This window comes from Macrotis lagotis, chromosome 3 (genome assembly GCF_037893015.1).
Source record: "Macrotis lagotis isolate mMagLag1 chromosome 3, bilby.v1.9.chrom.fasta, whole genome shotgun sequence".
Classification (NCBI taxonomy): domain Eukaryota; kingdom Metazoa; phylum Chordata; class Mammalia; order Peramelemorphia; family Peramelidae; genus Macrotis; species Macrotis lagotis.
This window is the reverse complement of record NC_133660.1, coordinates 93930973-93948175: the sequence shown is the minus strand read 5'-3', so window position 1 is coordinate 93948175 and position 17203 is coordinate 93930973.

Genomic DNA, 17203 nt, shown 5'->3' with positions numbered 1-17203 from the left:
GTAATGAACCTCAGTACCTTGGTCATTACAAATGAATGAATTCAAGGGTTGTCAGGTGGTACAATTGATAGGGTATTGGCCCTGAAGTGAGGGCAACCTAAGTTCAAATCTGGCCTTGGACACTTAATAATTACCTAGTTGTGTGATCTTGGGCAAATCACTTAACCCCATTGCCTTGCCAAAAAAATAAAAAAAAAATGAATGAATTCAAATATTTAATTAGTACTTCTTATGAACCTAGCAAAATAAGTTCTAGTCAATCAAATACAAAAGCATAAACAGTCTCTGCCCTCAAGAAATATATATTCTTTTTTAATTTTTTTGCCTTTTGCAAGGCAGTGGGGTTAAGTGATTCATCCAGAGTTACACAGTTAGTGTCTGAGGCCAGATTTAAACTCCAGTACTCCTGACTTCAGGGCTTGTGCTCTTATCTACTATACCACCAAGCTGCCCTGGAATATATATTATAGAGAAAGACAATATACTTAGGAGACCAATGATCAAGGAGGGGTACTATGGTTCTGAAAGATACAGATATGGTGGGTGATAAAATAGCATAGTATAATGACATATTTCAGTAACAGTGGTAAAACTGGTTTGATCATGGTAAAAATCTGCTGAAAGGGGGAAGGGGAAGGGAAGAAACTTTCTAGAAAAAGTAGTTTTTGAGGAAATAAATGATGCAGTCTTCTTTGAGAACCATAGACATTTTTTGTAGCATGTAGCATCTACCAATAGCCTATAAATTGCTGGAATAATTTTTAAGGTTCCAAAAGATACCATTAATACAACAGAAATACATTATAAATAGTAATTAAAATCACAACAAATATTGTAAAGTTTTTATTTCGTTTTGTGCAATAATGGATTTTATAAAATTTCCACTAATTTGCCTAGAATATAGACACTCTTTGCATAAATTATGATGATATTAACTCTACCTCTTGGCTTCACCTCCAATTGATGTGCGTTTTCAACTTGAATATGTAATCACACAATTTTGCTTTATCTAACAATGTCTTGTTTTGAATGGATTTTGTTAGTTCATGATCCTCTAGCCCAGGGCTGTCCAAAATACAGCATGGGCCACATGTAGCTTTCAGTATGATTTTATGCAACAGACCTGTGGGTTTTAAATAATAATTTGAAGGGAATATGTACTAGATTTTTAATTCCACCACTAATAAATAGTCTTGTTGGGTTAATTTTCTTTGTTGTTTTTAAGCAATATTGCGGATGTAACATTACACAGAATTTTCAAACAATCTGTGGGATGTGTTGTAAACTAATCAGTATGCACCTACCTTTGTACTGTTGTGCTGTCATTTTGTTGTTTTGTGTTTACTTTCATATTTTGCCTATTGTATTGCTGAAGCCCATTCCTCCACATTCTAAGAAGTTAAAAGTACCATGTCTTTTCACAGCACTTTGTTAAATCTAACTAAGGTAAGACTATAAATTAACTATTTTAGTAATATATTGTATTTTTTATTCTGGGTGCAGTCCTTGAATAATTATTTCATTTTAATGCAGTCCTAAGATAGCCTAAGGTTGAGCAGCTTGTTCTAGCTTATTAGTCCACAGTAAAATTTACAAGGGGATTGGATTCTGGGGGAAAAAACAGTTAAAAAGCTGTAACTATTTAGCATTATGCCACAAAACTTCAAGAATACTGCTCCCTATCTTTTGAGAGGAAAAAAATGTCAATTAGCAATTTCAAATTCAACAGTTTCTCTATCCTTAGCAACATTGAGGGAATTCTCATTTGACTGGTAGATTTTCAGGAGGGGTTCCCTGATTTGTAGGTGGCAGAACAGAGTTTGTTTATTATGTGCTATCTTAGAACTCTGTGAGAATTCATTAGAAGCAAAATGCCTATCAACTTGATGATAGAAGACATGGACCAGAAGCAGTAACTGACTTGTTGAGTTGCTATGTGATCAAGCAGAATATTCTTTGACAGGGCTGTTATTAAACTTCTGAAGGAAAAGAGTCTGGTCAAAGGAATACCATATTCAGGTGATTTTCTTTAGGTAATGCTTCTAAGAGCACAGAGTTGTCAAAGTATATCAAGAACACAGGAAAGAGAAGATGCCTCAATCTTCAATTTAGAAAGAAGTCTCCATTACAAAAGGAATCTAGTTAGTGACAGTCATTTCCAAGTTAGAAATAAACAAGAGCCAATGGATTTAATCTACCACTGATGAGAAAATTCAAGATTATATATCAGATATGATGCAGTTGAAAGTAAAGATTCACAATTAGATCTACATTCAAATTCTATCACTGACAATCTTGTGAATTCTGATGAGGTACTTAACATTTCTGAATTTCAAGTGACTGAATTGGAAAAGGAGATTACTGGATTAGAGAGGATCAGCCTCTCTTTCCCTTTCCACCTTTAAATCTGGGATTCTAAATCCATTCTTAGAAATTGAGTTGCTGAGAGTGCTTGTACCTCTAATTCTATATTGAAATAAAATTTACAATTTTTTTCTTTTTAAACATTTCAGTAGTTTATATAAAGGTCCTTTTTGAAAGGAAGAGAAAGGGAAGGGAAGGAAAAGAAAGGATAGAAGAAAAAAAATAAGAAAAGAAATGAGAAAGGAGAGGAAAAGAGAAGGAAAGAGGGATAAAATGGACAAAGGGAATGAGGGAAGGAGAGTGGAAAGAAGAGAAAGAAGGAAAAATATATGGAAAGAGAAAGAAGGGAACAAGGAATGACATAAGGAAGGAAGGAAAGAAGGAAGGAAGGAAAGAAGGAAATACATGTTGATCTTTGCCTGTAATCCTTTGTGTAAAGATAATCGAAGGTGGTAGGTCACTTGTATTTGGAAGTTCTGACATGCATTTAGGGCTAAAGGTATTTTGGTATCCTTACTAAGCCCTGCACTAATAGGTGGAGTCCTGAAAGTATTGAATCATTAGGAAAAATGCATCCAGATCAAGAAAAAACAAACAAAAACTGCATATTACATCTTCCAAGACAATTAATCTTAGATCTGGCCACTTCACCTTGGACAAGGTAGACCCTTCATTTTTTTTTTCCGTTTTGTTGAACTGAATGTAAGGAAATTGAAAAGGATATCTTTAAGTAAGATGATTTTCCCATTAAATTCCCTTTATGTTACCTGAACCTTGATTTGAAGTATAAAAGGTTCTAAAGAGACACAATATAATTTATGTTATTTCCAACCTCCATTCTTCATCCCCTAAGAAGGATCTCAATATATGGTTTCAAGTTCCAAGGATCTGAATTTTATTTATTTATTTTTTTGCTTTTCTCACACTTTGGATATATATATCTGAAGTATGAGAAAAAAATATATATATAAGCATATACTATTGTCCTTGTTTTGGTACATGTCCTTTTCTATCTTGAATACTCCTCTTCTCATTAGTTTGTTATAAAATATACATGAACTATATCTTCTTTCCCTCTCCCAAGGAGATGAGACAGATAGGGTGTACAAGCAATAAATGCAATGTGTGGTGCAGAGTGATGGAGTGATCACAGACTTATCCCTTCTAAGCTAAATATTCACATTCATCTGAAGCAGTGGCCCCATGGCTAAATGAATACCAGAAGAGTTAATGTCAAGACATTAGTGTGCTTCTCTGAGGGTAGCTGAGTCAACAAATTGTGAAGTAGAAAAGAAGTAAGCAGCTTTAAGAGATTTGGTGTACAACACTGCACTTGTTCCTCTGAGTCAGAACACTTACAAGCATCAAGACTATTTTAATGATAATCATAGGGAAATACAGAAGCTGCTAAATGAAAAATAAGAACTGCAAAGAGTTTACCAGCTAGACAGTTCAACCAATTCTAAGAAAGTATTCAATTCCATCTAGAGTACAAATGAAAATTGCAGATATTTCAGGTTCTTGACTCAATAAGAAGACAAATGAAATTCAGCTTTCTACTGACAGTAAATCCAAAGAGTTTTTATGATGTGTGAAAAATTATTTATAGATCAATGACTTATGGTGCTGTTGGAGCTACATTGATTAGTGATGGGACAAGATCCTAGAGAGATAGGATAACCCCTTCTATAGTATTATTAACAAGCCATCATCAATCAATACAGAAAACAATGATCAAATCAATCTGTTTCTAGCTGAAGTTCCAACTGAAGAAGAGGTTTTGAATGCCATTAGACTCCTTTCAGAGCTGATTCAGTTCCAGTTGAGAGTTACAAAGTAGGAGGTCCATTGCTCATAGAAAAACTGACTGAATTTTCCAGTTTCTATGCCATTAAAGATTTATCCCCACAGAATTCAATTATGCCTCCATTTTCCATCTCTATAAAGGTAAAGGAAATAGATCACCCTGGAACAATCATAGAGGTATTTCTCTTTCAGTCATTGCTTGTAAGATTCTTGGCAGAATTCTCCTCAACAAACTAGTCCTTCACCTGGAAGAGGAGCTCCAACAGTTGGTATGATGTTTGCTGCCTGACAACTCTAGGAAAAATGCCAGAAGCAGAACAGAGATCTGGATACAACATTTGTAGATCTGAACAAGATGTTGATACCATCAGTCATGAAGACTCATGGAAAATTGTCAAAATTTGATTTTCTGGGAAAGTTCATTTGTATTATATGTCAATATTTTGATAGGTTCTGGATAGTGGACAATGCCCTCATGATTTCCTGGTGATCAATGGAGTGAAGTAAGGTTATAACCTTGCTCCCTTGGATTGTAGCATGATGTTTTCAGCCATGTTAGAGGGTTGAACACAGCATCAAAGTCAGCTACCACACTGTTGATAATTTCTTCAACTTGAAAAAAGCTACAGTCTAATACCTAAGTGAAGGGAGTGTTGGTGCATGATTTTCTGCTTGCAGATGTTTTTGCAGGCAATTCAGCCTGTGAAGTTAAGATGCAACAAAGTATGAATCAATTCTCTTCTGCTTGTTCTAATTTTGCCCTAAAAATTAGTACCAAGAAAACACATGTACTCCATCAACCAGTACCACACCATCCATATGCAAAACCCTTATTTATTAGTGAATGGAGAAGTTTTGAATACTGTAACTAAGTTCACTTACTCTGGCAGTGTACTTTCCAAGGAAGTACACATTGATATGGAGATTGACACGTACATTTTTTGGAAATTCTGAAAGAAAGTGTGGGAGAGAAGTGGAATTATACACACTATCAAACTGAATATCTAGAGAGGCAATGTGCTGACCTCATTTCTATTTGCCTGTCTACCAGTATCATGGTCTCTCTACCAGCACCATGGTAGGAAACTGAATTGCTTCCATTTAAAGTGTCTTAGAAAGATTATGAAGATCACCTGAAAGGAGAAGATACCAGACATTGAGGCCCCTTTTCAAGCTAAACTTCCTAGCAAATATGCATAGTGCAATTATGCTAGTTTGATCACATGGTTCAAATGTCAGATATTCATTTGCCAAAAAGACCATTGTATGAAGAACTCACACAGGACAAGTTATCACATAGAAGGTCAGAAGAAGTGATACAGGGACATCTTGAAGGTTTCTCTTAAGAACTTTAAATTGATTATGAAGCATGAGAGAACTGGCATAGGACCTCCCAGCACTGCGTGCCCTCATCAGAGGGAGTGTTTTGTTCTGTAAGACAGAAATGAAACAACTCAAAGGAAATGTGAGATAGTTAGATTCAGAGTAACCACCTCAGCTGTTCATATGGACTATTTGTGTCCTATTAGGGACTGTTGTGTGTGGTAATAGTGTAAATTATCATGACCTGATGCCTTTGAGCATCAGAACCTTATTTTACTAAGTACCCTGGGAGTGGGAGTGGATTAGGGTCTGGGAAGGATATTTAAGCCCTTATATTCTGGTGAATAAACAGAGCAGTTGGAGAGCTTAATGCAGTACTTGTCTCCCTTGTCATCCTTGTCTCCTGCCCCTTCAGTGGTCACCTGGGAAAGACTGAAAGATTCCAGAAAGGGACTCAACAGCGTCCTTCCTGTGGTAAAGCATTCTGAGTTTAAAATGTTCTGAATGGCTATAGTCAGACACATTGTAACTTGTCTTTAACATAGTGATACCATTTTGATCTTTGATAACACAGAAGAATCCACCAACCCATTATGATATATATATACATATGAAAATACCTCTTCTTTTTCTCTCCCAAACACCATTCCCTTCATAATTTACCTGCAATAACTAAGAGAACTCTCAGTATAATTGATAATTGAAAGTGCATTCACATACAATGTAGAGCTGCTCTTAGTCTCCAGAAGTTTTATTGTGAATAAAAAATGATCCTTATTATAATATCTTCTACCCCAATCAATAATATTTTTCAGTAAGTATTTTCCAGAATTTTCCTATTACAAAGTCTAACACTAAGCAGCAAAATAAATTGTGGGAAAATAGAAATAGGATTTCACAGAAGGGTGCTAGAGTTCAAATGAGGAAAATTTTGTTTCAAGTCCTACACATATAACTCATGTGAACATGAACAAATCACTTAAGCCTTTAAGATCTTTCAACCCTCTCTCAAACAATAAATTACAGACAGCTTGCTGATCTACATTGGAACTTCCACAACAATGAGTAATACTACTAAAGAAATCACAAATCCAGATATCCATCCCTTCTTTAGCTTTAAGAAAAGACCCTTAATAATGAGGTACAAACAATTAAGAGGTCATCTCACTCTGTCCTTTTTTGTTCAGTACAGACTCATAATTTTAATTCTCAACCCATTAAATGTGAGTGTGCTTGCCTGTATCACCAATGGGTATCACTGAATTTAGTGAAGTATTCCAATTTAAAAGAGAGCTTAATAGCCCTCCATGAGGAAAATGTATTTTTCTTCTATTAGAGTAGGTAGCTAATCTAATCAATATCCTCTGATCTAACATTGTACAAATATTAATGCACTCATTTCTCGTGAATACATGTACTGCTTGAATAGATGCATAGCAATTCATAATCCTCCAGGGAGTACTTAAGTAAATAATATGTAGTATTGAGGTTGATAGACTTGAATGCAAGAAGGAATTGGGAAAATATTTTTGATTTAATGGTAAGGCTACTGATTTTGGGAATTTTGGGTGCCTGGGCATGTGAACCTTATTCACAGCTTAGTGGTGACCATGAAATAATTCCAGTTGATAGAAGAGCCTAACTATCTAGAAGTGGTGTCAAGATAAAGGTTGATGGTTATTATTGATATCATTTGAGGACATGAAGTTCATAAGTAATCTGAAAGAGGTTCGAGGTTCAAACTGCTATTATGAGGATAATGATTGAATATATTTGAGTTGAAATAGATGGATTAGGGATGACTAGGTGGCGTAGTGGATAAAGCACCAGCCTTGGAGTCAGGAGTACCTGGGTTCAAATCCGGTCTCAGACATTTAATAATTACCTAGCTGTGTGGCCTTGGGGAAGCCACTTAACCCCATTTGCCTTGCAAAAACCTAAAAAAAAAAAGATGTATTATTCTGCTTTTTCCAATTTCTTATCTCTTCAGTCCAACCTCTACATGCCAAATTAGACAGAAATTGTTCTAATCATGTCAATCTTACCACTTTACAAAAGTTTCATTGAATTTCTATGCAAAATCTTTAGGCAAACATTTAACTCCTTCCAGATTCTGGCCCTCTCTACCTTTTTTGGCTTTGTTATAATCTAAATTTTAGTCCAATTATACTAGTACACATTTCCCATATATACCATAATCACCCATCTTGATAACTTCCCACAAGAAACTTCTTTTAGCATAAATCACTTTGAGTTCCATGTCTTGAAATCTCTGACTCTCTTTAGAGCACACAGCTCATGTACCATTTACTATAGGAGGCTTTTGCTCAAATCCCCAGTTATTAAAAATCTTACTTCTTTCAATTTACTTTGCATTCATTTGTAAATATTTTGCATTTACTGACTTATTTATGTGTTCCTAAAGTAGTAGATAAACTCTAACCTCACACATAGTAAACAGTTAATAAATACATATTGAACTAAGAAAAAGAAGTTAGTTTTGTTTTGTTGTAGGGTTTTTATTTATATCCTCTCAACCTAGAATATGGATTACATAATTATAAATTTAATTGATAAATTTAGAAATTTAATTGGTAAAAAACAAAACAAGTAAAAAACCCTTCATATTCCTGAATTTGGAACAGAAGTTTGAGTTTTAATTTTAACTTAATTTAACTTCTCTGAGACTGTTTTCTTACTTGTAAAACCTTAGTAAGAAGAAAACATCATTTTCCCCACTGAAGACCAGGAGTAGGTGGGAAGAACCAAGATGGTAAATTAGAAGAAGTAACCCAGCTGAAATCTCAAAACATTCCCCTCTAATTATTTAAAATAATGCATCAAATTGAAATTTGGAGTGACAAAAAAAAATCAGAGTAATAAAACTTAAAAGTTTAACAGGAGAGTTTTGTAATAGTGGGGCAGAGTCCTGCCTCGATGGCAGTTCAAGTAAAAGTGGTTATGGCAGCAGGGGCAACAACAATAGTAGCAACAACAACTTTGGAACTTCTCAACTAAGAGATGATAAGGGGGATGAACAAGTGATTAGTCTGATATTTTAGAACACCCATTTCTGGCACTAGGTAGACCTGGCATTAACTGGCATGCAACAGTTTCAGGGTACGAAGGAGTACTTGTGGTTGGTCACAAAAAAACAAGGGGACCATGCTCACAGAGAAGTGATATAACTTTCAGTATCAGAGGAGCAGGGAAACTTGTCACAGTTCTAGGGTGAAGAAGACTGATAACATTCATGGTTGTAGGAGAGGAGGAGCCCTTCCCAGGTAAAGACTATCACAAAGATCAGGATTCCAGTGGCCATTTCTATAAATCACATCATTTTGAAGAAAGGAAAACTTGCAATCCCCAGAATTAACCCTGAAAATAACAGCACGAAAAAGTCTGAAGCTTGAAATAATGTGACCCTACCATCAAAGAGGCAGATCTCAATTTTAGCATAACATTCAAAGTCAAGAAATATATTGAAAAATGATCAAAAAACAACAAGTACAAAAACAACCTGAACCATAAAATGTTGTCACAGAAGTTGGAAGAAAATAATAATGTGAAAAGTTACAACCAAAGTCTCAAACAACAATGGAAGAACTAAAGAAAGATAAAAGAGTCATAGAGGAAAAGATGGGGAAACTGAGAAAGATACAAGAAAATTATGAAAAGAGAATTAATAACATGGCAAAAGTAGCACAAAAATAATAAAGAAAATAACACTTCATAGACATTGAAGTAATATTAAAAATATAGCAATTTATTTTTATTTTTTTTCTGATTAAGACCTCAATTTTATGCATTGAGAATTGAGTCAAATATAAAAATAAGAGTCATTCCCTACTTGATAAATACTCAAAAGAAATGAACAGAAAGCTTTCAGAATAAGAAAACTAACTATCATCATATGAAATTCTTTAAATTAGAAAAATGCAAATTAAAACATTGATATACAGAGAAATGAATAAATGTAGTCCAACTATTCTGGAGAACAATATGCAATTATGCCCAAAGGGCAATAAAATCATGTGTAGTCTTTAAACCAGTACAGTCTGTATTTCAAATAGATAAAAAGAAAAAGAGAATGGGCCCATTTGTCCAAAAATATTTATAGCAGTTCTTGTAGTGGCAAAGAATGGAAATTAAAGGAATGGCTATCAATTGTAATTCTCTGAATAAGTTGTGGCACAAGATTTTGATCAAGTAATACTGTGCTATAGAAAATGACAAGGTGGTGTGGTTTCAGGGAAAAAAATGGTAAGACCTGTTTGAACTGATGCAAAATGTACTGAGAAGAATTGGAAGATCATCATGCACCCATGTAATGATGATCAGTTGTGACAAATTTCACTACTCTAATTAATAAAATGATTCAAGAAAATTCCAAATGACTCAAGAGGAAAATACTATCCACCACAGAAAGAGATCTGATATACTCTGAGTGCAAATTAAAGTATAATTTTCCCAATTTTCTTTGCTTTTTTTGACATTATTACTAATATTGGAAATATTTTGCATGATTTCACATGCAATACCTAAAAAAAGCATATCATAACTCCAAAATGCTATACAAATCTCAACAATTATCGTTACACTAAGAGGGAGATAAAAGAGGTTCTATGTCAAAGATGCAGCATAGAGCTAGGCATATTGTTAGAATTCATAATGCAAGAAGCAAAGAGGAAGAGTTAAAAAATAATACAGATAGTTAGATATATGGATGCAATTAACCAAATAGATGAGAGAAAATAGATAAACATGTAGATAGATATTTAAGTTATTCATGTTTCTTTATAATGTTTGTAAAGTTTAAATAGAATTCATAAAGATTTATGAATAAATCTTATACTGCAGAATGCTTCTAGGATGGATAGTAAATGTCACTTGTTTGATTTCATAGCATAATGAGCCAGTCCCTTTCTCAGGGTCAAAAAGCAACCTTATAATGTATGACTGAGACCAATGGTACCTAGATTTTGACTTTCAGATATGTTTTCTATGTCTACTTCTTTTTCAATCTGCCTTACAACTCAGTATCTATAGTTTATATAGCCTGTTTCCTTCTCACTGGATCATATCAAATCAATATCTATATTCCTTGCATTTTCACAGGTGGTAGTGGGAGAAATCAATATGCAGAATTCATTACCTTAGAAGAGTAACTAAGCAGTCTCCAGCATATTGCCATTTCTACAAAACTTTTATCCTATGCCTTACTTGAAACAAAGAATATTGTATAAGTTTTATCTTAGCTGCTTGTTATAATATGACTTGGAATGGACCAATCGTGACTTTACCAGGACAAACAAAAAAACAAAAAAAAAAGAAGAAAATCATCTACAAAGCAATATACATTTTTGTAAGGACCTTGATTTTCCTTGATATGATAGAATACATAAGAATTATAGACATTTTAAATATTAATTTAAGTTCATATTGTATATATATATTCTGATAATTGCTTGTCAGGAACTTATAGAAAAATAATGTTAATATGCACTTAGTTTTGGATGGTACTCATTAAACGGTTCAAATTTCTTTAATGAGTATCTTCTCTTGGAAGTTATCAATCACAATCCTACTATTAGAAGGTAGTGAAATGGGAACAAAGCATTGGATTGAAGTTGAGGGACATGAATCAAATTTATAAGAATTCAAGTCTTTCTACATTAATAAATGGTCAAAGTATTTGAACAGGCAGTTTTTAGCTGAAGAAAGTGATGTCATTTATAGTCACATAAAATATTCTAAGCCACTATTAATTAGAGAAATGCACATTAAAAGGACTCTGAAATATGACCTCACACCTATCAGATTGGCTAATATGATCAAAAAAAGGAAATTATAAATTTTGGAAGGAATATGGAAAAACTGAGACATGAATGCAGTGATGATAGAATTGTGAAGTGATGCAACCATTTTGTAAATTAATTTGGAACTATGCTCAAAGAAAAATAAAACTATGCAGACCCTTTGATCCAGAAATACTACAACTAGAGCTGTATCCCAAAGAGACTGTAAAAGATGGAAAAAGACCAGCTATACAAAAATATTCATAGCAGCTCTTTTGGTGGAGGCAAATAATTAAAAAATGAGGATATGTCCATCAATTGGGGAATGGCTGAAGAAGTTGTGGTATATGAATGCAATGGAATACTATTGTTCCATTAAAGAATAATGAGCAATTGACCTCAGAAAAAAAATAAAGGAAAGACTAACATGGACTGATGCTGGGTGGAGTAAGCAGAACCAGGGGAACAGTGTACACAATAACGGTAACATTGTGCATTGATCAGATATGGTAGACTAAGCTCTTTGCAGCAATACAGAAATCAAAGACAATTCCAAAAGACTTTTGATGGAAAATTCCATCCACATCCATAGAAAGAACTAAGGAATCTAAATACAGATCAAAGCATACTATTTTTCCCTTTTTAATTTGTTTTTTCTTTCACATTGTTTTCCCTTTTCTTCCAATCCTTCTTTCACAGTACGATAAATATAGAAATATTTGTAACATAATTGTTCATATATAAACAATGTTGGAGAGCTTATCTTAAGAACAGGGGAGAAAATAGAAGGAGAAAATTTTACAGAAATGAATGATGAAATGAAACTTTACATGAAATTGGAAAATAAATAAAAGTTTGTTTATTTTTAAAAAGCAGTTTAGGGAAGGAATTTCCTATGATTTACAGGGAACTGCAGAATTCGTGGATAATAAAAACATTGCTGCCTGAATGAAAATCTAGTATTGTCCCAGAATAGTCCAAATTAGTCATATTTATTTTAAAATGAAATGATACTCATTCACAATCTTTATAATCATTTAAAATAGTAGCATGTTATATATTTATAATTATAAAATTACCTAAAACTTGCAACCAGTAAAGACAAAATAAAACAATAAGCTACAATAAAAATTTGATTAAGAATTAAAAAGAAGGGTGCCTAGGTGGCACAGTGGATAGAGCACCAGTCTTGGAGTCAGGAGTCCCTGAATTCAAATCTGACCTCAGACACTTAATAATTACCTAGCTGTGTGGCCTTAGGCAAGCCACTTAACCCCATTGCCTTGCAAAAAAAGAATAATAAAGAATACAAATTGGCCAAAGGCAAAAGAAAGTACAAAAGTGAATAAAGGAAAATATTTTGCACTTTGGGCAAGTAGATGCTAATGACTCTATGAGACATCAAGCATCAAACACATTAAAAAAAATCAAAGAAAATTTAAAACTACTTCATGAGAAAACAACTCAATTAGCAAATGCATCCAAGAGAGACAATATAAGACTTATGAGACTACTTGAAAGCCATAATCAAAAAGGTGACCTGGAAAGCTTTCATTCAAGAAATTATGAAGGAAAATTTCCCTATTGTCCTAGAACCAGAAGGCAAAATAAGAATTGAAAGAATCCACCAATCACATAAGGAAAGATATCCCCCAAAAAACACCCCATGGACCAATATAGACAAATTCCAGAACTCTCAGCTCAAGGAAAAAAATATTACAATTCACCAGAATGAAGCAGTTAAAATATAAGGAGTTATAACCAGGATAACACAGGACTTGGCTGATACTATATTAAAGCACCAGAGGTCCTGAGACTTCTGGTGGCATCTAAACAAAAATCAATCATGTCTTAGGTCATGAAGTTCTCCAAATCAAATGTAAAAAGGCAGAAATATTAGACGTATTCTTTTCAGGACAAAATGTGGCATATGAATGTAATGGAATATTATCTCACCAGCAGACTCCAGAATGTTGATGCTTTCCAAAGTGCAGGCAGGATAAACCAGTTCCAGGGGGACCCTGCCCTTCAAAAAAGAAAAGAAAACTTCCCCTGGACTCCTGTGGACTCCTTAAGGATTAGAGGCATTACCCTAGAGGACACCTCTAGGTGCTCATTCCTGCCAATCTGAATTTGAGGATCTGAATTTGACTCCCTTTCAATTAACTGAGGAAAATGAAGGCCATCTCCTGCCCCTTTGGAATGGTGCATGCATATTTCTCATGACTGATTGAATCATGTTCAATTGTTATTCACAAAGAACCCTTTCTTCATACTGATGAGTGGCCTACTATGCAAAAATGGAAGGTTTGAGAGAAAAGACCATACTAATGATTAGCCCATGGAAAATCAAGTTAGATTGTACCTGATAGTCACAGTCTTTCATCAGATGTCAAATGCTGATATTTGTCCAGCATTAATAGTGTGTCATGATTCTTCATTTATATTGGAAGAAACAAAATCAATTCAAAGTCAAGAGACTGTATACATCAGGTCATGGAGTGGAATGATTCTGATAAAGGCAAGTGAGCAGGATGCCTTGCACAGCATACCCCTTACTCTCATAAGCATAATTGTGCAACTAATACCTCCAATCCTTTGTTTGTTTGATGTGGTTCTCTTCCATACCAAAGGACTAATAGTAGTAGTAGAAATGAGAAGAATCAGGAAAATACTGTACACAATAGCAGCAATATTTTGTGATGAACAACTATGAATGACTCGACTTTTCTCAGCAATACAATAATCCAAGAGAAATACAAAGGACTCACAAAGGAAAATGTTATCCATAATCAAATAAAGAAATGGTGGACTCTCAATGCAGATTGCATATTTTTTCAATTACTATATTCTTACTCAATACTTTTTTTCCCTTTTTGATCTGTTTCTTCTTCCACAACTGAGAGTAATAGGAAAATATATTTTAAATGATTGTACATGTATAAACTACATCATACTCTCTATTTTTGTTTTACCACTACCCCTCTGGCATTACTTAATTTTCTCTTTTGTTCTTTGAGCCAGAAACTTTTGAGTTTACAACTCAGAATTCTTTTAATGGACATTTTTCTAATTATTAGTGCTTTGTAGTATTTTTATATGATAATTGCTATTATATATTTCTTTCTTTGAAAACTGAACATTGATATCATTTGAACATTTATCAATGGGGAATGATTCTTTTTCCTTCAAATTTGGTTTAGTCCTCAATATATTATAAAAATGAAATCTTTATCAGAGAAACTTAATGCAAAGATATTTTACATCTTGTTTTCTCCTTTTTTTCAGTTTTTTGGTTGCACAAATTACATTTTAGAAAAAAAGTTTTAAATTTTATGAAACAAAAATTCTGTTTTACCATCCATGAATCTCTCTATATATCTCATTTGTTCAAAAAATTTTCCCCATCTAGGTATCTTCCATGGACTTTTAATTGACTTTTGTTGTCATCTTATATGTCATAAAATTGCCCCTTATTTATTGATTTTATATATAAATGATTCCTTGCTTTCCTAATTGTCTTATGATGTCACCCTTTATATCTAAATCATGTATCCATTTTGACCTTAACTTGGTATTAGTTGTGAGATATTGATCTATGTCTGTTTTCTGTCATATTACTTTCCAATTTTCCCAGCTGATTTTGTCAAATTGTGTGTTCTGGTCTCAGAATCTGGAGTCTTTGTATAAATGAAACAGTAAGTAACTGTGTTTTAGGTGCCTAATCTATTCCACTAATGCACCACTTCCCAACCAGTACCTGTTGCACCCCAATCCAGAGCAAGAAATGGAGAACAATTGAATTTTGGAATGGAAAGTATTTACCCAGGGTTTGCTAGGGGCAAATCTGAGAATCCTGAGAATAGAATAAGCAAAGTATTTATAGCATTTTGAGGGATGGGGGTATCATGAGCAAGCAGGTAGAGAAACAAAGATAGCAGTTAGATATATTTCCTTTCAGACTATTACACACATGTGACATAGTAACGATAGGAGGCCAATAAAAGACGGAAGAAGGTCGGGGGGGGCAGGCATTTTTAGGAAGGGGCAGGAATATTGCAGAAACAGCAAAAGGATTAGGTTAACAAGAACATTAGGTGAGTCCAGATAAAATTTATGGTATATAACTAGTGATTCTCAGGGCCCCTTGACAGGATGTTCCTAGACTTAGGGGCATTAGTCAAACTATATTTCTGGGAAGTTTCTCAGGACCAAGAAAAGTGTCTAGGACCCCCTTTACACAGGGGGTTACACAAGTATTAATATTGTACTTCATATTGAGTGGATGGGTAGAGGTCTCTCAGTCTGAAGAAAAGAACTATCAGTCCCTTCAAAATAGGTCAAGGTGGGGGCCGAATTTTCAAGGATTATCCCCTGAGAGCAGATGTCAGGTATCACTGCAGCTGTCATAACCACAAAAATCCCTCATACTACTGCAAGACTTGAGCCAATCATTTGAGAGGTCAACATAAATTAGGAAGGTTGTGGTTTTTGCCTGTAAAGCTTGGCTGCTAACACTTGTCAAGCGGCCTCCATTCCTGGGTGTCCCCTTTGCACACTGGGAGGACCTCCCACTTCTTGCAAGATTCTAATAAATGACATTCTGCTCCTAACTTTGAGAAGCCTCTGAGTAGTCAATTTGAGTGGGGGTCTTCAGCATTCCATACAATATCAAATAGCATTGATAATTCTTTATATTATAATTTTAGATTTATTATGGCTAGGTCATCTTTCTTTTTATTTCATTAATTCTTTTGCTATTCTTGATCTTATAAAATTTGCTATTCTAATCTTGTAAAATATCCTTTTGGTAGTTTGATGGTATGGCACTGAATGAGAAGCTTTAATTAAATAGGATTGTCATTTTTTATATTAACAGGCTATCCATGAGGAATCCACATTTTTCAAATTTTTCTGACTATATTTTTGAATGTTACTTTATTTTTTTCCAATTACATGCAAAGATAGTTTGCAAAATTCACCTTTTTTCTAAGCTTTTGAATTTCATAATTTCCTACCATTTTACTTCCCTCTTCCTTCCCCTTTACTTCAAGTAGTATGATATAGGTCATATGTGCAATCATGTTAAAGATATTTCCATATTAATAATATTGTGAAGGTAGAATCAGAACTAAAAGGAAAAACATATGAGAAAGAAAGAAAAGAAACATAAAACAAGATTTAGAAAGATAAAATAGTATCCTTTTTCCTGAATGAAAAGTCCATTCCAAGTCCTTTAGAATTGTCCTTGATCACTGAACTGTTGATAGGAGCTTAAGTGACTAGGATAGTGTTCTCCTATATAGTAAAAGGGAAGCTTTGAGTGGAGGAATGGTTCAGTGGAGACAATAATGGTTTCTTTTCTGAACATATTGAGTTTGAGATTTCTACTGGACATTTAGTTTGAAATGTCTGAAAGGCATTTGGAGATCTAGTATTGGAGGTCACCAAAAGGTTTGGAGCTGGATAAATAGAACTGAAATTATCAGCAAAGAAAAAGCAATTAAATCAATGGGAGTTGATGAGTTCATCAAATCAAGAAAAATAGTGAGAGAAGAGATTCAAGACACCTGAGGGACACAGTCTTAAAGGTATAATCTAGAGAAAACATAGGAGGATATGCATGCATCTCTTCCATACTGGGCTAAGCATACACTTTTGATGATATCACTTATGAACTGATATCCTGTGATGTTTTAAAGAAAACAACAGGAAAAGCTTTCCTTTGTGTTCCCTCTATCCCCAACCATAAGCTTCAGAATATGCTTTCTGATCTATTCAGGTTACTATTTCATATTATATACTCTCTGAATTAGATTATTTGAAAGGATAAAATTTCTGTGTTACAGCTGTTTCCTATGAGCTCTGAGTATTGTCATTCTGTTGTTTGTCCTTCATTTTCAAAAAGAGCT